This window comes from Euphorbia lathyris, chromosome 6 (genome assembly GCF_963576675.1).
Source record: "Euphorbia lathyris chromosome 6, ddEupLath1.1, whole genome shotgun sequence".
NCBI lineage: Eukaryota > Viridiplantae > Streptophyta > Magnoliopsida > Malpighiales > Euphorbiaceae > Euphorbia > Euphorbia lathyris.
This window is the reverse complement of record NC_088915.1, coordinates 4,984,468-4,990,569: the sequence shown is the minus strand read 5'-3', so window position 1 is coordinate 4,990,569 and position 6,102 is coordinate 4,984,468. Positions and strand designations below refer to the sequence as shown.

The 6,102-nt window shown below is 29.2% G+C and overlaps 2 non-coding genes across 2 annotated transcripts; both read right to left on the bottom strand.

Moving 5' to 3' along the window:
- Positions 1-389: 389 nt before the first annotated feature.
- Positions 390-475, bottom strand: LOC136234353 (small nucleolar RNA SNORD24). The gene has a single exon (XR_010691240.1). It is a non-coding gene; the product is annotated as a small nucleolar RNA SNORD24 (small nucleolar RNA).
- A 176-nt stretch (positions 476-651) lies between these two features.
- Positions 652-731, bottom strand: LOC136234484 (small nucleolar RNA R12). The gene has a single exon (XR_010691365.1). It is a non-coding gene; the product is annotated as a small nucleolar RNA R12 (small nucleolar RNA).
- Positions 732-6,102: the final 5,371 nt, after the last annotated feature.

The window sequence follows — 6,102 nt, the reverse complement described above, 5'->3', positions numbered from 1 at the left end:
CAGAGATATCTCTTTTTAATTTTTTACTTTAAATCATTTTTTACCCTTAAAACTCATCCTCAGCCGCAAAAAATGGAGTCCTGATTATGTCTATTAATTAGATGGTAGAGTCCTTTTATGATCAAATCAAAAAGCTATATTACCCAAAAAAAAAAAAGAGCTATAGATCAAGACAAATCAATTATATATCTTTTAAAAAAATCAATTGACTGTATCCGAAAACAAAAAACTATATTAAAAAAGTCAAAATTTCTATGAAATTTAAATGCGAAAAATTGGTATTCCTATGGCCATTCCCAACAGGTCAAAACAGCAACGCCGCTAATGGAATATGACACAATCTGTTTGTCCCAATCAAATAAACATGTTTCAATCCTTAGTTCAAAAGAGGCCTCAGAGATCTTGGTGGAAAATATCATCACATGAAATTAAATCTCAATCAAGAGTAGCAAATATTAGATTTCCATCACTGGCCAATCTAATTCTCCAAACAACCACAAAAAAACACAGATCTAAAACGATTTAAGACGATGAAAAATTATATCCATACAACCACAAAAAAACACAGATCTAAAACGATTTAAGCTAAGAAGAATACTATTCAGAGAACCACAGAAAAAACACACAGATCTAAAACGATTTAAGATGATGAAGAGTCAGAAGTAGCTGGAAATTCGTATCATATAATGAAATCAGTGGGAATCCGTCTGATTTTCTTCATCATTCATCTCCATCATCAACAATCAAAAATTAAAATAAAATAAAAGACAAATGTATCTACCTTGTCACCAATACTTCCCAGAGAAAATGGAAGATCGGAGCTAAAGGTAGAGTTTCTACAAACACAAAACCCTGAGATTTCATGTAAGTAAAAATTAAAAGCTTACTTTTGCCTAACGATAGATTCCATGACCAATTCCGAAGTAATCACAGAATTGCAATATCAGGCTGGACAACACTGAAGAAACAGAATTGCGGAAGAAACATTGAAATCACAACGCTGAAGAAACATTGAACATGCGATTGGAATGACGGATAGCTGGTTCCGAAATACAGAGATAGGCTCCTCATTTAGATTTGGGGGGTTGAACTGGTTTATATAGGGAAGGAAGGAGAGGAGGGGAAAAACCCTAGACGGAGTGTGGTAAATAATGGGCCTGGGTCTGGGCTTGGTCATGGGCCGGATGCATGTTTATATGAAGATTTCTAATTTATATTGGGTCAATTACATGAATATCATAATTAAGTACAAAATTACAAGTAAGTCATATCACCAAACTTAATTCTTAATATGTCATTATTCTTTATATATTATGATTTTATACCATAATTTAAAAAATCTCGACTTTAATTCATAAATCATAAACCCTAGAAAATATATTATAGACTTCTAATTTATAAATTATAATCCTTAAAATATATTAAAAGTACTGATTTTACTAGTTTGATATAATCCAAAATTATGACTTGACATAGTTGTAAATAGTTTTTGAAATATGAATTTCTGTGTAATTTTCCCATTTTTAAAGGAAATTATACAGAAAAGCAAATTTCTTAAAAAATGTATAGTCAGGTTAAATTTTATTTGGGAAAATTATACAGAAATTCATCTTTTAACAACTATTTACAGTTATATCAAGCTATTTTGAATTATATAAAACTAGTAAAATCAGTATTTTTAATATATTTTAAAGATTAAAATTTATAAATTAGAAGTTTAAAATATATTTTTTAGGATTTATGATTTATGAATTAAAGTTTAGAATTTTTAAATTATGGTGTAAAATCATAATATATAGAGAATAATGATATATTAAGAATTAAGTTTGGTAACATGACTTAGTTGTAATTTTGTAGTTTTTTTTTTTTTTTTTTGTAATAGTTGTAATTTTGTAGTTAATAATGATATTTCATGTAATTTACCCAAAAAAAAAAAAAGTCATGGGTCAAAGCCTCTTTAGACAGCCATGGGCCTTCCCCTAGTGTACAGGCTTGCATTTAGGTCACTAAAAATAGAAAGGGTCAAATACATAAATATCATAATTAAGTAGAAAATTACAACTAAGTTATATCACTAAACTTAATTATTAATATGTCATTATTCTCTATATATTATGATTTTACACAATAATTTAAAAAAAAAAACTAGATTCCAATTCATAAATCATAAACCCTATAAATTATATTCTAGACTTTTAATTTATAAATTTTAATCCTTAAAATATATTAAAAGTAGTGATTTTACTAGTTCGACATAATTTAAAATTATAACTTGACATAATTGTAAATAGAATTTAAAAGATGAATTTCTGTGTAATTTTCCCAAATAGAAATTTATATCAAATTTTAAAAATTAGCGAAAATTACACAGAAATTCATCTTTTAAAAACTATTTACAACTAAGTCAAGTCATAATTTTGAATTATGTCAAATTAGTTAAAATCAGTACTTTTAATATATTTAAGGATTGTAATTTATAAATTAGAAGTTTAGAATATAGTTTATAGGGTTTGTGATTTATGAATTAGAGTGTAGAATTTTTTATTTATTTATTTATTTGAGAAAATGCTTGTAATTTCATTAAATGAAAATATAAGAACAAGTACAACAAGCAAAATGTAAAAACCTTACACGATTACACGCTAAAACAAAAACAACATGACTACAAAGAGCAAAAAGAAACCATAAAAGGTATAAAAATACAAAACAACAATATATTTTTCGTAAATCCAAATCTGTAGAGAGACATCTGCAAACCAAACTTCATCCTTTAGACCATTCCGAACATTCGGATCTGAGTCCTTTTTTTTGTTGCAACCACGTAGATTTATTGATCTACGGACAAGATAAACCATTTCCGCTCTTGCTAAATCCGAAAAAAAGCATAAACGATAGAATAATAGAGAGCAGATACAATCAGACGGATAAAGAGTTTCGATGAAATATATGAACACAGACTAAAAAAGCAATAAAAAGAAATATAGAAATCTAACCCGATGTGAGGAGGAAGAAGAAATATCCTTTGTCCTCCTCAAAGTAGATCAACAAAATAGAGAAAAAGAAGAGAAGGGAAGAAGAAATATTGGCAGTTTTTTTTTTTTTTTTTTTGTGGTTTCTGCAACTTTTGGAGGAGTCTAGAATTTTTAAAGTGGATTGCTATTCGTCGCCCCTATTTTCCTTACCGTCGCCTCCTGTTTGACATTTTTGCCCTTTTCATTTTTCATTCAAAAAACTGAAATTCTCTCAACCGCGAAGAACAAAACGAAGAAAAATCATGCCTTCAAAACAAGGAAAAATAATTGAACATCTAAGTTTCGTATTTACCAATAATCTGAAATTTAACGAATTTAACTTGAAACGGAATATTTTTTTTCGTTGAATTTGCACTAAACGGGTAGCCCATACGGTCCGGTCCATGGACCGATAGCATGAACTACCCGATTTCACCTAGGCGAAACGGGTAGCCTACCCGATTTCACCTAGGCAAAACGGGTAGCCCACCCGTTTTGCCAACCCGATTTCACCTAGGCAAAACGGGTAGCCTACCCGATTTCACCTAGGCAAAACGGGTAGCCTACCCGATTTCACCTAGGCAAAACGGGTAGCCCACCCTATTTTGCCTAGGTGAAATCGGGTGGGCTACCCGTTTTTCCTAGGTGAAATCGGGTGGGCTACCCGTTTTGCCTAGATGAAATCGGGTAGTTCATGCTATCGGTCCATGGATCGGACCGTATGGGCTACCCGTTTAGTGCAAATTCAACGAAAAAAATATTCCGTTTCAAGTTAAATTCGTTAAATTTCAGATTATTGGTAAATATGAAACTTAGATGTTCAATTATTTTTCCTTGTTTTGAAGGCATGATTTTTCTTCGTTTTGTTCTTTGTGGTTGAGAGAATTTCAGTTTTTTGAATGAAAAATGAAAAGGGCAAAAATGTCAAACAGGAGACGACGGTAAGGAAAATAGGGGCGACGAATAGTAAATCCCTTTTTAAATTATGATGTTACTTACCCGTATTGACATTTATCATTTTGAACTATTTTAATTTTAGTATTTAATAATAAAAAAAATAAAATTTATATTTAAAAGTAAATATTTAGTATTGAAATTTAATAATTAACATTAGTAAGCAGGTCTAGCTGAATTGGATCTATTTTTAGATCCAACTGAATATTTTATTTTATTTTTTTGTTCAAACCCAATTTAAGGGATGCAAGTTTGGACGAGTCGGATGAATACCCAAACCCATAAACATGATGCATATTATTTTAGGATAATTTATTTAGGCTTAATACATCATTTGACAAGTTTGGTTGGTCCCTAAATTTTTAAAATATATTGATAGCCTACTGAACTTGCATAAAATGTAATCACGGTTGTAAAAAGTAAGTTAAATACGGAATATGTATTATACACGTCTTAGATTGTTATTACATAATTCAAAAAATACATTAAAAATAAAGTTTTTACTTGCTCAGTTATAAAATTTGTCTTCTCTAATATTAGAATCGTATACCTCAACCTTGATCATTTTACATTTTTTAAAGACATATGCAATATATTTTTTGCATTTAACTTACTTTTTTTGCAACTTAATGATTAATTGATTACATTTTACGCAAGTTCAGAAGACTAACTGAACATTTTATACAAGTTCAGGAAGCTATCAAGACACTTCGAAAGTTCAAAGGGCTAATCAATCTGTTTAGACAATTTCAGGAGACAACTGATATATTAAGCCATTTATTTAATATGCAGATTAAATGGTAAAATAGTTAATCAAATTTAATTTTAAACTTAATTGATTATACAAACCAACGTTGGAATCAAATTGACCCTTATCTAAAAAGATTATTCAACTTAGTTAAAATACGGGTAAAGTATGAAAAAATGGTATATGATTTGTCCAAATCGCAAACAGAGATACGTAGTTTATAAGTTTTCAAATAAACGTATGTAGTATGTTTTTTTACAAAATAAAGTATTTGAAATTGTATTATTAGATTTTGATAACAATCAATAGCATTTTTATTTTAAATTAGTTTACATATTGACAAACCCCACACAATCCAAAATCAAATTGCAGTCATGTAAATTGAACTTAAATATCAATTTAGTTTATAAAACTGTCAAATTAGTAAAAAAAAACATAAAATCTTCACCTTATAATGGTTTTGATTTAGGAAGTTGTGTTTTGGAGGGACTGTGTTTTCGAGATATGTAAAAATAATATTTTTTATGATAATTAGTAAATACTTCATTTTGTAAATAAAATATACTATGTATATATATTTACAAACTTTTAAATCACATGTCTCTGTTTGAAATTGGATAAACTATATATATTTTTTCGTACTTAAAGTGTGGAACATGTAATAGAATTCAAATTAAACACGCTAGTCTTTTTTCAAATTAAAAAAAAAATTAAACAATCTGAAAATTACACCATATATTAAAATTATTAGTGACTACATTTTTACCTAAAACAATGTTTGATCCTATATATTCAAAAACACATTTTTACCTAACACAAGTTTTAAACCGATACACACCTGATGCACACCCTTAGAAGGTGGCACCCATTTGAGAATGGGCAATGATGCTTCAATTAGTGTATGCACTAACATGTGGCATAGGGACAATGTAAACAAATTTATTTCAACTTTGATGGTTCTGAGCCTCAGTTATTTGACTGTCGCGGACCTCACGGCCATCAATTGCTTGGAATGAGACTTTGAGATACTTAGCCAATGTGACATCTTTGATATATCGAGTACATATCACGGATCATGCTAATAAGGACAATTATATCTGGGCATTTTCGAAAAATGGTGTTTATTTAGTTAAATCGACTACAAGGTTGATACTTCTCCCGTTGATTCGAGTCTGAGTCCATATCTACATTCTCCTAAGAATTAGAATTTTCAGGTGGCATGTTGTTATCGTGTATATTCAAGCAACTTTCAAGAATTGATTTTGAAACAAAGAAATGATTTGAATTGATCTCACATGAAAAGTTTAATATCGATTTCTCGTTTTTTTATCATCTGCTTCCGTGTTTTAGTTTAAAAACAATAATGTAAAAGGATCTTAAACTCCCAAT